This window comes from Bos taurus, chromosome 6 (assembly GCF_002263795.3).
Source record: "Bos taurus isolate L1 Dominette 01449 registration number 42190680 breed Hereford chromosome 6, ARS-UCD2.0, whole genome shotgun sequence".
NCBI lineage: Eukaryota > Metazoa > Chordata > Mammalia > Artiodactyla > Bovidae > Bos > Bos taurus.
In genome coordinates, this window is record NC_037333.1 from 28,010,677 (window position 1) to 28,027,720 (window position 17,044).

Genomic DNA, 17,044 nt, shown 5'->3' on the forward strand with positions numbered 1-17,044 from the left:
AATAGAATAACTTGTGAAATCAAATTGATATCAGTGGTATTCTGTAAGGAATGAACTAGGATTGGGAGCAGTAGTTGATATAGAATTTATGTGCATGTTGAGTTTATAAAAGGGAAATATATCCGTCAGATCAATACTTGTGACTTAAAAAATAAAAAGTCCATGCCATGGTGTTAAGCAGGGATGTATGTATCTGTTAATATCAGTTGAACAGACCTATTTTATTATCTTTAATTGTCTTGACCATACATTTGAATCATTTAGTTTATGAATCCAGTTTCTTGTATTAAGTTAGAAACAACTCCCATTGTTGATGCTGGAGTCTGTCATTATATGATGTTAATATTGAATCAGAATTTTAGACCAGGAAATAACATCTTTTACACTTTTTGATTGGTTTGCTTTACTTCTTCTCTATATTATAAACCTGCTTTGAATTCAGTTTCCAATATGAGGGTTTTTAAAATCTTTTTATAATTTCAGTGGATTTCTTTCCAAGACATTTTGCATTGTAAAGCAAATGTGATTAGGTCTCTATTCAAAAAGATGCTAATTATAAGAAAAACTAAGACAATGTTACTCTAACAGGGTACAGAACAAATTTTATCTGGCCCATCACTGTTCACATTACCTTTCTACCATGCTTAGGATAAATTCCTGATCACCTTACGCATGGTAAGATATGTGCCCATGGTAATCATGTGTATTTATCCCATGCATTACACACTGAATGTGCATCTCAAAGTTTGTGTAACATAAGATTAGGAGAATGAACCTTATCTTTTTTGGTTTTCTAAAGCACTTTCTTGTTAACATTTTACATATAATAAAATGACAAAATGCTGTATTATGCCTGAGGTTAATATAGCAATTTTAACATTGAAATTGATTTTAATACTGCTAAAATTACCTGTGATGATCAGTTTTATGCGTTAACTTGCCTAGGCTAGAGGACTCAGTTTTTCAAACAAACACAAGTCTTTTAAGTGGTGCTATGATGCTATATTGTGGATGTGATTAATGTCTAAAATCACTTAACTTTATTTAAAGGAGATTATCCTTTATAATCTGTACGTGGCTGATCTAATCAGCAGAAAGGCCTTAAAAGTGGAATGGAGGTTTCTGCGGGGAGCAGAAATCTTGCCTGTAGACTGCAGTATCAGCTTCCGCCTGATAGTTTCCAGCCTACCCTCACTACTGTAAAAGTGACCTTGGAATTGAGTAAAGAGTGGGGGAAATGGTGAAGAATGGGAGAAATCTGAAGCACTTCAGAGAAGAAAGCTACATTACTTTGAACAGAATGTTAACAGAAATATGGACTTTAAACATGCTTCTGGTGACTTCTTAGAAGAAAGTGAGGAGGACAGTAGAGAAAGCTTCTATCTTGATCCTAAGACAAGATTTTTATGCACCACAAGTCAGGAGTCCTCCTGCAGCTTTTACAGAATGTGGATATGCAGATTGGAAGAATTGTGAAGTTTTAATACTTTTTGTGATTTTCTTTTTAAATTATTAAACATATGTTTTATTAATGTTTCTGTTTGCAAACATGTTTGAGGATCCAGTATGGTGTTTTCTGAACATGAGGCGTGAAATGAAAGCGGGTGATTCCAGGTTTGAGTCTGCAGATACTTTTGGTAGGGTTGAAAGCAAACAATTGGAGTGTTCAAAGTCATTTCCAAGTCACTGAACCTGAGCAACAAAGGAAAAAACATAAAACTATAACAACAGCAATAATAAAAGCTTCCTATTAACATATTTACCAGGAAAGCCAGTCATTTCTATAGGAGCTGACAATCCACTATTTAATCCCATTGTACATAGTTTGTTGCAAACACTCTCTCAGTGAAGCAACAAAATCAAAAGGACAGGATTACAAACCACAGTCACTCAACAAGGAAAGCACTGAGAAATAGTTCTTGGAATCTTAAAGTCAGTAAAGGTTTTGTTTAAAAAAAAAAAATTAGCTGCATTAAGTGCAACATTTCAAGAACCAAGTTATTTAGTGGCAGGAATTATCACCTCCCACTCCCCCCAAAAAAGAAAAGTGTCACATGGTTGGTGATAACATAATGATGGAAGCATGTAAAAGTATAGTGAGAAAACGCTGGGTTAAGATGCAACTGGATAAATCAAAGACACCACTCTCTATCAAGATAAGTTGAAAAACTGAAAAAAAAAATCATTGAAAATGAAGAGATCTGAGAGCAATAAATGGAAAAATGACTTCTCCTTTCATAGTGGTGAGTAAACATGATTCATCATTAGCTATCAAGCTCTAGCATTTATAAACATGGTGAATGTTGACAAAATTCATGAATGACATTTTCTGGCTACAAGCTTCTGTCTGAAGGAAAGAAGGTCATAATGTATTTATTTTTTTGCCTTCATATTTGGATAGTGCTGTCTAGGAGTTGTGATGAATTGCTTACCAACATTATCCCATAAATGGTTAGCTCTAGGAGGAGCTTGTCTCCTGTTATAAAATAAAATCTTGATATTGTCATAAAATACATTCACAGATGAAGGAAAGTTGCAAGGCTCGAGGTAGCCTGCAGTTAAAAGTCCCCTCCAGATCCTCCCCACCATTCTATGCAAAACAAAGAACTCTCTCACCCGAAGAAAAAATAGACATTAGGTTGATTATGTCCAGCTTCCAGCCGGTCCAGCCTCTAGCCAATCTCCAAAATTCCTTGCCCAGCTGTTTAAGAGGTAACTACTCCGAACAACCTTGGAGAAGAACAGGTCCCCTTAAGATAGTAACTTTCCACATACAAGCCTATATATACTTACTCATTTCTTAGGTTAGTGTAGCAGCTTACTAATCTGACTGCTGCCCCTTCTCACCTCATTAAAGGTGATCTGTTCCTGTAAAGTGCTGGTCTCATTCTTTTTCTGAACCTCGCCTGCTCTAACTCCCTTACCTTACAACAGATATACGCTGGGCTCAAAAATTTGGATAGTAAATTAAAACTAAAGTGTCTGAATAATACTATAAAATGATTAACTTTGTTAAATGATGATCAGTTTCCTTGAACATGTAAAACTCAACAAAGAGCACATAAATCATTTAATACATACAAAAATCTGGATTCATTGTAGAGATTTCTCAGAAAGTGTTTGAGCTGGGAGATGAATTTCAGTAGTACATTTGAGGAAATATTAATCCAAATTTTGTTAATGTTTTGAAAATGATAAATGGCTGCCCAAAGTAACCTAATTGACAGGCATTGTTTCTTCACTTGAATTAGTTGAACAAGTCTTTGCCAGGCTCTGAAGTGACAAGATTCTTAGACTTTAAAAGGAAATGGAATTTAAATATGTTGGAAATAGAAAAATTTTAATGTTTTTACTTTTGCTTGGGTTTGACAGTAAGGAAGGATATCAGTAAATATCTCAGTCCCACAGTAAGTTCAGTTCAGTTCATTCATTAGTCATGTCCGACTCTTTGCGACCCCATGAATTGCAGCATGCCATGCCTCCCTGTCAATCACCAACTCCCGGAGTCCACCCAAACCCATGTCCATCAAGTCAGTGACCTCATCCAATCATCTTATCCTCTGCTCTCCCCTTCTACTCCTGCCCTCAAACTTTCCCAGCATCAGGGTCTTTTCCAATGAGTCAGCTCTTCGCATGAGGTGGCCAAAGTACTGGAGTTTCAGCTTCAACATCAGTCCTTCAAATGAACACCCAGGACTGATCTCCTTTAGGATGGACTGGTTGGATCTCCTTGCAGTTCAAGGGACTCTCAAGAGTCTTCTCCAACATCACATTTCAAAAGCATCAATTCTTCAGTGCTCAGCTTTCTTCACCATCTGACTCTCACATCTATAGATGACCACTGGAAAAACCATAGTCTTGACTAGACGAACTTTGTTGGCAAAGTAATATCTCTGTTTTTTAATATGCTATCTAGGTTGGTCATAACTTTCCTTCCAAGGAGTAAGTGTCTTCTAATTTCATGGCTGCAATCACCATCGGCAGTGATTTTGGAGCCCAGAAAAATAAAGTCTGACACTGTTTCCACTGTTTCCCCATCTATTTCCCATGAAGTGATGGGACCAGATGCCATGATCTTTGTTTTCTGAATGTTGAGCTTTAAGCCAACTTTTTCACTCTCCTCCTTCACTTTCATCAAGAGACTTTTTAGTTCCTCTTCACTTTCTGCCATAACGGTGGTATTGTCTGCATATCTGAGGTGATTGATATTTCTCCCGGCAATCTTGATTCCAGGTTGTGCTTCTTCCAGCCCAGCGTTTCTCATGATGTACTCTGCATATAAGTTAAATAAGCAAAGTAGTGTAGCATTAATTAACTGCCAGAAGAAAATCTCTTCAGGAAAGCCTTAATATCCAAATACTTAACTAATATTAATAATACTGGCCCAGTTATCAAAAAACAATAAAATAACTAAAAATCTATAGAAATATATAGAAAATGGAAATAGACCATTGGGATAACAGATAATATTGTTAAATAATGTTAATTTATATGGCCAAAATATAGAAAAGATGGAGAATTTTAGCAGATCTAACTGAAATCTACACACACACAGTCAAATATTTGTTCCAAAGTAAAAATAAAATAACTCATATTATAATTCTATAGACTTTAACCATATACTTGACAGAGCAGGAAAGATAATTAGTGAACGAAAAGATAGTTTAGTAGAAAATATCAAACTGAAGTCTGGAGAGAAAAAAACATAATTGAAAATTTAGAAAAAGTCTATAAAGATATAAGGTGTATGGTCAAAATATGTAATACTCATACAACTAGAGTCCTAGAAATGGAGAGAGAATGGGACAACTCCTAAAAAGAGAGGAAAAATCATTAAACAATTAAATTCATGGATATAAAAATACGTTCTTTAAAATTTGATTCATTCTACAATTTCAAGTTAAGTTTAATGCTTAGAAATGAATCAGTGTAATGCTCCACATTAACATGATGTGGGAGAAAAATCATATAGCCATACCAATAAATGGACAAAATCCATCAATTTTTCCTGAATTTTAAAAATAATTAGCAGACCAAGGACAGAAGAAAGCTTACTTAATACAATACTTAATACAATAGTATTGACCAAAATTCTACAGTAAACATCCTGTTTAATGGTGATATATTATAAAATTTCACTGTGAAACTAGGAATGAGATAGAGATGGAGATGATTTCTAGCAACATTTCTATTCAGTATTTCACAGGAGGGAGTTCAGTGACAGAAGAAAATGAAATAAGGGTTGGGATGGATGAAGTGACACTGTCATTATCCATAGATGACATTGTATAGTACATTCCAAAGAATGTTACAAGAAGACCGTTAAAGTTAATGTGACTCTAAAAAGGCTACTAGATTAAATATCAATATACAAAAATAAAAACAATATTTAAGAAATGTAATTTCTAAAATATGTTATTTATCTAATAAGAAACTTGTATAAGAGTTCTATACCAAGAAAAATATTTATGAAATAAAGTAAGGAAGATTAGTCAATAGAAAAAAATCTTGTATTTTAAACTTGTCATTTTTCTTTGAGTAAAACTAGATTCAGTGTAATCTTAATAAAAATTTCAGTATGTAAGTTGAGGAGCTGATTTCAACTCATGTAGAAATGAGATAATCAAGAATAGTTAACATAGTCTTGAGGAAATGAACATTTTTGGATGATATAATTGTCATCAAGACAAATAAGAAAGTTAAAGTTATTAAAGCAGTGCTTTATTTACTCAGGAATAGACAGACTAATGAAATAGAACAGATAGAAGAGAAAATGGCCTGATTTGAGACAAAGATGCCTCTGCAATTTGGTAAGGAAGGATGCTCTTTCTAATAAATGAGACTGGGTTAATTATATACCTGCATAAGAAAATACAAACCCATCTACCTCATACCATCCATAAAATCAATTCCAGGTGGATTTAGATCTATTTGGATGATAAAGCAAAAATACTTCTACAAGAAAATGTATACTACCATGTGACACCAGAGGGGACAAAGAATTTTTTTTAAAAAACTGGCTTCAAAAAGACATAATTGTGATTAAAATATTGATGATTGAACTCCATTAAAATCGGAAAGTTTTGATCATCAGGAGACACCATAGGAAAGAAGAAGTCCAGCTACAGAATGAGAAAACATATTTACATACAAAAAGAATGTGTATCCAGAACAAAGAATTTCTAAATGTCAGTAAGAAAAAAGACAAGCTGCATTTTATAAAATAGATAAAACTTGAATTAACTCTTTACAAAAATGATATTCAGGGATGTCCCTGGTGATCCTCTGGGTAAGACTTCACCTTCCATTGCAGAGGGTGTGGATTTGATCCCTGTTCTGGGAGCTTAGGTACTACGTGCCTCATGGCCAAAACAGCAAAACATAAAAACAGAAGCAATATTGTAATAAATTCAATAAAGACTTAAAAAAATGATATCAAAATGATCAAATAGCCTGTGTAAAGAATTTCAACATCAACTGTCACAAAGTAAATAAAGAATAAAACCACAATTAAATGCCACCCTTGTACCTACTACAACAGTTGGGGGAAAAAAAACAAGAATAACAACAAAACTTTTTAAAAAAGATTTCAAGAATTGATGAGGATGAGAATACTGCTTTAGAAAACACTTTATCAAAATTTACTAAATCTGAGCTTGTAATACTTTCTGATCCATTAAATGCAGATCGTGAATGTCATTTTTCAAAAAAAAAATTAAATGACACATCAGATGTTCATCAACGATGAAATAATATACTATGGCTATAAGCAACAAAGTGATAAACCTCACACTCCTAATGGTGAGTGAAAGAAGCAAGACACAAAATAATATGTACTATTTCTTTTCCTTTATGTATAGCTCAACCATAGGCATACCAAGTGAGTAAATTCCTTTGGAAGTGCTAATTAACTGGGGGAGAATGCTATGGAGACTTCTGGGATGATGGTAATATTCTGTATCTTCATCTGGATTATGGCTGTCTGTTCATTTTGTAAAGGATCATTGAACTGTTTATAGTTTCCATACATACGGTACTATAATTCAGTGGGCATTTAAAAGGTAAATTAAGATTTTAAAAAATTGCAAAATGTATTTTGCTCACATCCTACATCACTGTTACAGTCATGTCCATCTTTGAATTCTGCATTTTCCATTGATTTGTGATAACATGCATGTACAGATGGTAAACTATTTTATTTTCAGAATGTTTGGAATTAGCATCACTATTTCCAGTAACATAAAAAAAATGACATTTTACTCTGGTTATTTTTTCAAATTAGATCCCAAAGAATTAATACTTAGTTTGTCTAGCAAATGTTAGCATTTGTATTAATTACCATTTGTTCATCTTTTTTTGGTTTTATGTTCCTAAATTTTTTACAGATTTTTTTCTTATTTCTTCCAAATTTGCTTCACAATATTTTGTCTTATCATTGCTTTAATAGATGTGTTCTTCAGTTTAATTGATGTTCATAGTGTTTTTCTTCCTGAAATATGGGAAAGCTTCTTTTTATAAAGAAATCAGTCTTATAAGAAGCTACTTAAAGCACATTCTCTTATAGTATGAAACCATTTTGTAGTTGTTTTTCTTGTGCCTGTAGGTTTCAAATTTTATTATCTGGGAATTGTGATAATTTTCTTTCTCTCTCGAACTTTTCTACTTCCAAATTCTTATTTCTTTTTTTCTCTCTGATTGTATTCTCCACTCTGTTCATAAAAATAACACATATTTTATGGGGCCTTGATTAGGGACAATGTGATTTTTTCAGAATCAGTCTGAATAATAGGATGGCTGACTGAAAAATAAAAAATTAGGTGTTTAATTTTGATGATATTCTGACAAGGTGTTCGGTGATGCAAAAGAGGAGAGAGGAGAATTATAACCTTTTTAATAGTTATTATGGTGTTTTCTATAAAGTGTTGAAATAAATTGTTTAGAAATTGAAATTTTTATTTCTAGAAATGCATATTAAGATCAAAGTAATCTATGTCAGAATTTCTGAGTTAGAGGGGTTACTCTCTGAGGAAACTAAGGCCTGAAAATAGAAGTTTGTTTCTAAAGATCACAGGATGAATCAAGGTAAGGATCTGACTTCTATTCCCAAATTGATACTGAGACAAAATTTATTGCAAAGTTATTTGATAATCTAAAAACAATTAATTTAGTATGAATTAAATGCATATACTTTGACAAAAGTATTTTAACCGTCTTTGAAACAATGCTTATTCTTTTGAAATATTTTGGTAACCTCCTTTTTCTTGGTCCAAAATAAAGTAGACTTTAGCATCCAGTGTGTGCATACACCTATCAGTCAAAACAAATAGAATATTATATACATAGACCTATTTCATTTTCTTCCCTGAATATCTATTGGAAATTTCTGAATATTTTTCACTGCACAAGAGTGTTTTCTTATTTTGAGCTCTACTTTTAGCTACCTTCACAAACAAAAACCTCTAAAAACCTAAGTAAATAGGTAAATTTCTTTTCAGGTTGCCTAACATTTGATAATAATCACAAGTTATTATGACCATTGTGTTTTTATTTTATTTTTCTCATTTCTAACAAATTCTGACCAGGATAGATTAAACTTACTAATAAGCATTAGTTCATCCATAATTATGATTAACATTTCTGAACTTGTTATTTAAGAATAGGAGATTTATAGAAAAATACATCAGGCTTTGCTAACTAGGTAAAATATATTTGAGTTTTGACCACAAATTCTGTAAAGTCAAGTAATACAAAACTAAATCCAATCAAATTACCATCATTATGCATATTTACCATTTTTGAAAGTAAGCCAAGATTGATTAGGTTACAGTAGAGTTAATGGCTAACCTTACTTGTAAGCATCCCGTATTGAAGACGGAATCACGTATGTTCATAAGGTAGTTAAACTGTTGACATCCTCTTTCCCTCACAAAAATGTTCTTATGGTCTTGTACTTAGGTGAGGTAGACAATCAATTTCAACTTCTCTAAGCAGTTTCTCTCTTCCTTCATTCTTTACTTTTTTTTAACCTGAAAATTTACCATTAATTTAAAATAATGTACATACATTGACAAGCAATGGATCAATGCTACTGTAAGATGCATATATCATAGTTAGGCTGTTTCAATTCATATGCAGTTCAGTCATATTTACTAAAATGCTTTACATAATGAATGACTTAGTAGTCAAAATGGTGAATTAGTATGTACTTGTTTTAATTGTCTTGATGCTCAAATGCCAGAGAGGTGAAATAAATAACAGAAGATGGATGAAAGCAATAAATAATAGGGAGTGGTGGGGACTGTGGCCAACCAAAGAACAAATGATATGTATGAAGTGTCATTCCCTATTTAGGTACTGAAGACTGCTGCTGCACAAGAATGTAAGCAAATTATTACCAGATCTTCCTGTTTTAAAAGAAGTTGATAATACAGACTTTTGTTTGGATCTAAAAATCTCTATTTGTAAGGAAAATGAGTTACCAAAATAAATCATGTATGTGTGTTTGTGTATTTGGGTGTGTGTGTGTATATATATATATATATCTCCCAGATCAAAATCCTAGACCTATTATAGGCCTTCTTTCTTTTTAATAATGAGAAAAAAATTCAGATATCCACTTCAATACAATCTGTGTATGAGCTTACATCCTAGTCTATGAGTGGCACAAGTTATGGTAAAACTCTACCCTTGGTTGGAGACTAATTGTGCCATAAAAACATAAAGGCAGAGACCTAAATACAAGTGTGTTGTGCTTGATAGCCAGGGAAGGAAATCAATCATCATTGAGATCAGTACCAGGGGTGAGATGATTTCTTCCTACCTCATATTCCATCAGAATATCAACTGAGGTATTCAGATGTTTCTGCTTAAGAAGCCCTAAGTAGAAGGTACCTATACTAGAAAATGTTTTTGAATGGTGGTACTGGAGAAGACTCTTCAGAGTCCCTTGGACAGCAAGGAGATCAAACCAATCAATCCCAAAGAAAATCAACCCTGAATATTCATTGGAAGGACTAATGCTAAATCTGAAGCTCCAATACTGTGGCCACCTGATGCGAAGAGCCAAGTCATTAGAAAAGACCCTGATGCTGAGAAAGACTGAAGGCAGTAGGAGAAGGGGACGACAGAGGATGAGATGGTTGGATGGCATCACTGACTTAAGTGACATGAGTTTGAGCCAACTCTAGGAGAGAGTGAAAGATAGGTAAGCCTGGTGCACTGCAGTCCATGGGGTGGCAAAGACTTGGATATGACTTACTGACTGAACAACAATAACAAATAGTAGAAAAATCGGGAGTTGGGCATAGACTCTTAAGGTGATTTCTGTACAAGTAAGCTTTAACTCTTGTCTTTTCATTTAAAATAATTTGGGTATTGTTACCTCTTCTATGACATGTCTTGGGATTCCCTGATAGCTCAATTGCTGAAGAATCTTCCTGGAATGCAGGAAACCCCGGTTCAATCTCTGGGTTGGGAAGATCCCCTGGAGAAGGGAAAGGCTACCCACTCCTGTGTTCTGGCCTGGAGAATTCCATGGACTTTATAGTCCATGGGGGTCACAAAGAGTTGGACACAACTGAGCCACTTTCACTTCATTTCACTTCAGACATATTTATTTATTTGCATATAAAATATTTTGAAGAATATTAAAATTATTATCACGAGGATATGTGCCATTTTATTTTGTGGCTTTCAATCTGAGGAGGAGGCCTGCAATCTGAGAATTAATTAGCCTTTATGGTTTGTTGGGAAGTGGAAATATTGAATAATATCCTCTAAACAGAGAAGGAACTTTAAAATTGAAGGATGCAACTCCATAAAGTACATTTATGAGTTTATCATGAATAACACTCATATAGTGGACAAGATCCAGAGGCATTCAGAGCTGTACTCCACTCTGCTGAAAGGGTTATAGGGAGATTCAATAGGGGCCAAAGCCAAAAAAGAATTTGATTACCAAGTGAAAAGTATGTTAAAGCCACCTGGAACTGGGGCTCTTCCCACTCCCTGGGTGTCTCATGATCATTAACCATCTACATCAGCAAAAGACATATCTTCCAGTTTCATATCAGATGAAGGCAAGGGTAAAAGTTGACAGGCAACTTATCTGGCTTGGGCACATTCCCTGTGAGTAGGCTAAAGCTCAGCCATTCCCACAGACATAGAATGGACTAGGACTTCAGGCCTAAATTGGCACTAACAATATGAAGTCAGTATGGTTCCATGGTGGATTGGATTGTAATATAATGTGACTCTTTAAGCCCTGATTCAGTAGAGTGGCCAAGGCCAATGCAAAACATACAGTGCCATTAATATCTTGTAGCTTATATCTACATTCCCATCTTTTTTTCAAGCTCTGAGGAGAACTATGCACCTTATCATCAAAAATATATTATTTACAGAAATTGGTTTCAAATTTGCACTCCTGTACAACTTAATAAATGAAGCATGGTTTTATTTGCTGCATTGTCACATTTGTTAGAGCCCATGGTAGTATATATGCCAGAATTACCTCATATAAATAAATAAGAAACTAAAAATTATGCACTATTACAAGTCCTTGAACACTATATAGGAAAAAAGAGGAGAAATAAATATGAGCAATATCGGTTTAAAAAAAAAACTGTCATACTGTAGCAACTATTTTTAAAGACTTACAGTCTTCCTTTTTATTTATTTCAATCCCCTTAGCTATTCTGAATTATTTCAATGGTATATATTTATACTGTATAGAATCTGATTGTGTGTTTATCTGGAGGGAAATTATAGAATGTATTTCATGTGGAAGTCTATTTTTGATGTTCCATTTTTCATACTAAAATCTTGAAGCAGCCTGAGTCAATGGTCTGAAACATGCCGGTCCTTTTTATTGCAATGTAAAATTTGGAATCTTTCTGTGGCATAAGCAGAAGGCAATAATCTATTAATATTAGAGTACACAAAGATTTTGCTTTTTCCTATGAGACTTCTATTCCTATTTTCTGTATGTATGATTACTCTCATTGGAGTAATGAAAAATAGCATCTTAAGTTTGTGTGTGTGTGTACTTGGGTATATTGTGTATGGGATAGCTTCTTAGACTGGGAATTTAAAATAGTAGATAAGGGAAATAATTCTGGAGTTAAAGTGGGTGGTTTTAATACAGGCATTCACTCTGATGACTATTTGAGTGATTCTGAGAAAATCATTTACCCCTTCTAAACCTCACTTTTGTTAAATGTAAAGTGATAATTAAAGTTTCTAATCTGAAGCGTTATTACCAGAATTGAACCAACTGAAGCATGTGGAGTATTACGTATCTGGTGCTTGTTAACCCCTATTATTATATTTAAGATTAAGTATATATCTGATTATAGGCAATTAGCTTTATTAATCATTTAATTATCTTACTGTCAACCATCAGCACTGAAATTTACTGTTATCTGGGGGATGTTACTTAACCTTTCTGAGCCTCTGTTACTCATTTGTAAATAGTTATAGTAATATTACCTATTTTGTTCTGGTATCTAGGGAATAAATGAGATGGAGCATGCCAAGTGTTTAGAACTGGGTAGCATATGGTAACCTCTCCATAACTATTTGATAACATGATAATCACTTGATTTCCCACTAAATAGATTTTAATCTGTGAATTACGATGGAATGTTTTTCATTTAATTGTTCTTATTCTTTCTTTTACACTCCTTTATGTTTTCAATAAACTTTCTTACATAAATTATATATACACACACAGACAGGCATTGTCATCATCATCATCATCATTTTTTCCCTTAAGCAACAAATAACAAGTGTTGAAGAAAAGGGAGCCTTTGTGAACCATCAGTAGGAATATAAATTGGTAGAGCCAGTGTGGATAACAGTATGGAGGGTCCTCAAAAAAATTAAAAATAGAACTACCATATAATCCAGCAATTCCACTGCTAGATATTTTCCCAAAGAAAATAAAAACATTGACTACAAAAGATAACACAACCCTTTGTTTATTATAGCATTGTTTACAATAGCCAAAATAATGAAGTCACTTGTGTCCATGATATATGAATGGATAAAGAAGATGTGCTATATATATACACACATATATAATGGAATAATACTCAGCCATAAAAAGGATGAAATCTTGCCATTTTTGACAACTTAGACAGACCTAGAGGGTATCTTGATAAGTGAAATAAGTTACAGAAAGAAGAATACTGTATGATTTCACTTATATGTGGAATCTAAAAAACGAAACAAAACAGAAAACAGTCATGCTGCTGCTGCTGCTGCTACTAAGTTGCTTCAGTTGTGTCCAACTCTGTGTGACCCCATAGACGGCAGCTCACCAGGCTCCCCCGTCCCTGGGATTCTCCAGGCAAGAACACTGGAGTGGGTTGCCATTGCCTTCTCCAATGCATGAAAGTGAAAACTGAAAATGAAGTCACTCAGTCACATCCGACTCTTAGCGACCCCATGGACTGCAGCCTACCAGGCTCCTCTGTCCATGCGATTTTCCAGACAAGAGTACTGGAGTGGGGTGTCTTTGCCTTTTCTGAAAAAAAAGTCATGGATAGAACCAATAGATAGTTGACAGCAGCCTGAGAAGTGCAGGGAAAAAGAGAAAAGTAGGCGAGCGACATTAAGAGATTAACTTTCAGTTAAAAGAAATGGTCAAGGGGATGGAATATACAGTGTTAGGAATAAAGCCAATAATAATGTAGTATCTTTGTATGGTGAAAGATGGTAACTTATTGTAGTGATATCTTTGTAATATACAGAAGAGCTGAATCACTGTATTGTATGACAGGAACTAATATAATGTTGTAAGTCAATTATAATTCAAAAACAAATAAACTCATAGAAAAAGAAATCAGATTTGTGGTTACCAAAGACCAAAAGGTGTGGGAAAGAGGGTATTGGATGAAGGTAGCCAGATAGTACAAACTTACAGTTGCCTATGTACTAGGAATGTAATGTACAAAATGATACATATAATTAACACTACTGTATGTTATACGTGAAAGCTTTTAAGAGAGTAAATCTCAAGTTCTCATCGAAACAAAAATTATTTTTCTTTTATTTAATATCTGAGATGATAGATGTTCAGTAAACTTATTGTCTTAATCATTTCATGATGTGTGTGAGTCAAATCATGCTGTACACTTTAAACATATATGCTGTAGGTAAATTATATCTCAATAAAATTGGGAGGTACAAACAAAAGCTTATGAGAAAACAATATTTCTTTATATATGGATATCATCATATTTTCCCTTCAGTTCAGTTCAGTTCAGTCAGTTCTGTTGCTCAGTCGTGTCCGACTCTTTGCGACCCCATGAATCACAGCACGCCAGGCCTCCCTGTCTATCACCAACTCCCGGAGTTTACTCAGACTCACGTCTATTGAGTCAGTGATGCCATCCAGCCACCACATCCTCTGTCATCCCCTTCTCCTCCTGCCGACAATCCCTCCCAGCATCACAGTCTTTTCCAATGAGTCAATTCTTCACATGAGGTGGCCAAAGTACTGGAGTTTCAGCTTCATCATCATTCCCTCCAAAGAAATCCCAGGGCTGATCTCCTTCAGAATGGACTGGTTGGATCTCCTTGCAGTCCAAGGGACTCTCAAGAGTCTTCAACACCACAGTTCAAAAGCATCAATTCGTTGGCGCTCAGCTTTCTTCACAGTCCAACTCTCACATCCATACATGACCACTGGAAAAACCATAGCCTTAACTAGACGGACCTCTGTTGGCAAAGTAATGTCTCTGCTTTTCAACATGCTATCTAGGTTGGTCATAACTTTCCTTCCAAGGAGTAAGCGTCTTTTAATTTCATGGCTGCAGTCACCATCTGCAGTGATTTTGGAGCCCCCCCAAAATAAAGTCTGACACTGTTTCCACTGTTTCCCCATCTATTTCCCATGAAGTGATGGGACCGGATGCCATGATCTTCATTTTCTGAATGTTGAGCTTTAAGCCAACTTTTTCACTCTCCTCTTTCACTTTCATCAAGAGGCTTTTGAGTTCCTCTTCACTTTCTGCCATAAGGGTGGTGTCATCTGCATATCTGAGGTTATTGATATTTCTCCCAGCAATCTTGATTTCAGCTTGTGCTTGTTCCAGCCCAGTGTTTCTCATGATGTACTCTGCATATAAGTGAAATAAGCAGGGTGACAATATACAGCCTTGACGTACTCCTTTTCCTATTTGGAACCAGTCTGTTGTTCCATGTCCAGTTCTAACTGTTGCTTCCTGACCTGCATATAGGTTTCTCAGAGGCAGGTCAGGTGGTCTGGTATTCCCATCTCTTTCAGAATTTTCCACAGTTACTAAATTTATTTAATACTAAGTAGGTAAAACACTGCACAACTGTTTCAACCTCAAGACAAAAATCACCTTATGGATGAAATGATGATCAATGGCAGAATTGTTGCTTTACCTCACGTGTTTTACCAGGACCATACTGTTCACTAGAGACATATGCATTGAAATACACAGAAGACAATTGTTCTTAGCAAGGGGTAATATAAAATGTATATAGGAAGCAAACCATTTGAAAATTATTTCTATTGTCAAAATAAACAGGCTATTTGTTTGAGGGGTATGCCTCAGTGGAAACCCTTGGATATAAACTCTGGCACTTGATGATTCTGCTGGAGCTTCCCTGGTGGCTCAGGGGTAAAGAACCTGCCTGCCAATGCAGGAGCCACAGGAGACTTGAGTTTGACCCCTGGGTTGGAAAGTTCCCCTGTAGGAGGAAATGGCAATCCATTCTAGTATTCTTGCCTGGAAAATCTCATGGACAGAGGAGCCTGGTATGCTATAGTCCATGGGGTTGCAAAGAGTCAGACATGACTGAGCGTGAGCAGGATGATAATTCTGCTGGACTCTTGAGCCCTCTCTTGCCAGTACCTCTGCCACTCGTACTAATCACTGCACAGCATCAACAGGCACATCCCAGAGGTTCTAAGGACAGCCTGGGGATGAGTACAGGGAAATGAGTCAGTGTCCAGTGATGTATAGAGGTTGCTCTTAGTACACAACAAATATATTCATACTTATCCATCTTACTACAAAAAAAATTTATCTCCAAGTGAGAGTACTAAAACCTGTTTGGTAGATGTTATTATCTCTTTCATCTCCAAATCTCAGCATTTTATTATTTTCATATGTTTCATAGGCCTTTCTCTACTATTGCATTATATCCTTCATTAATTAAATGTATATTTCACACTCTTATACAGTTGAAGTGATTACAAAGATTGGAATTTGTATTGCCATCTAAAGTCATACTAAAGATATTTGATTACTACAGCAGGTGGTATTTCCTTTAATTTTGGGGAAGAAGGCAGTAAGAGAGACACGTTATTCTCTGAACTTAAAAATAACTTCTTGACTGTGGCATGCTCCTGAAGCTCAGCGGTCGCTCTGGAGCTCTTACAGGGTGAGTACCTCAGACTGTAAGCACAGCCACGGCGGCCACGGGTGCCTTGTGCGGCGCCGCGGGTGTCACCCACCCTTTCCAGAGCTTGTTACCGGGTGTGGCTCAGATGAGGGAGCTGGTGACTGAGCTCTCCTGCTCTCAGGTACAGCAGGAAGCCCAGGACTGGGTGACGGTGGCTCCCGATGAGGTCTTCGCCGGTGATGATGAAGATGATTCAGAAGATGAAAATAACTCTGATAACAGAACTAACTCGATGGACCATCTGCAAAATGGCAAGATACACCATCTTAACTAGCTTTTATGAAATTTAAAAGACTGCTACCATATCTTATTTACCACACACTGACATTTAAGGAAGACTTGTACTCTAATTTGGAAAGCATTTTTTTTTCCACCCCTGGGACAATTTTGTTAAAGAGGAAACATGTCTTCTGTTTCCATCAAAGAAAGACATAAATGCTTAGAAATGAATCCCTTTTCTTGGGTGAGAAGTCAGTTTCAGATCATGGAAATAAAATAGACATTTAATAATGTATAATATCCAGTAAGTCGGCAACTGAATTCTTACTTTGTACTTTTTAAATACCCATTGGATTAAATTGTGTTGTGTCTACATCTTTTA

The 17,044-nt window shown here is 35.2% G+C and overlaps 1 pseudogene; it reads left to right on the forward strand.

Moving 5' to 3' along the window:
* The first annotated feature begins 11,853 nt into the window (after nt 1-11,853).
* On the forward strand, nt 11,854-16,743 carry LOC100296313 (EKC/KEOPS complex subunit GON7-like; annotated as a pseudogene).
* The last annotated feature ends 301 nt before the right edge of the window (nt 16,744-17,044 follow it).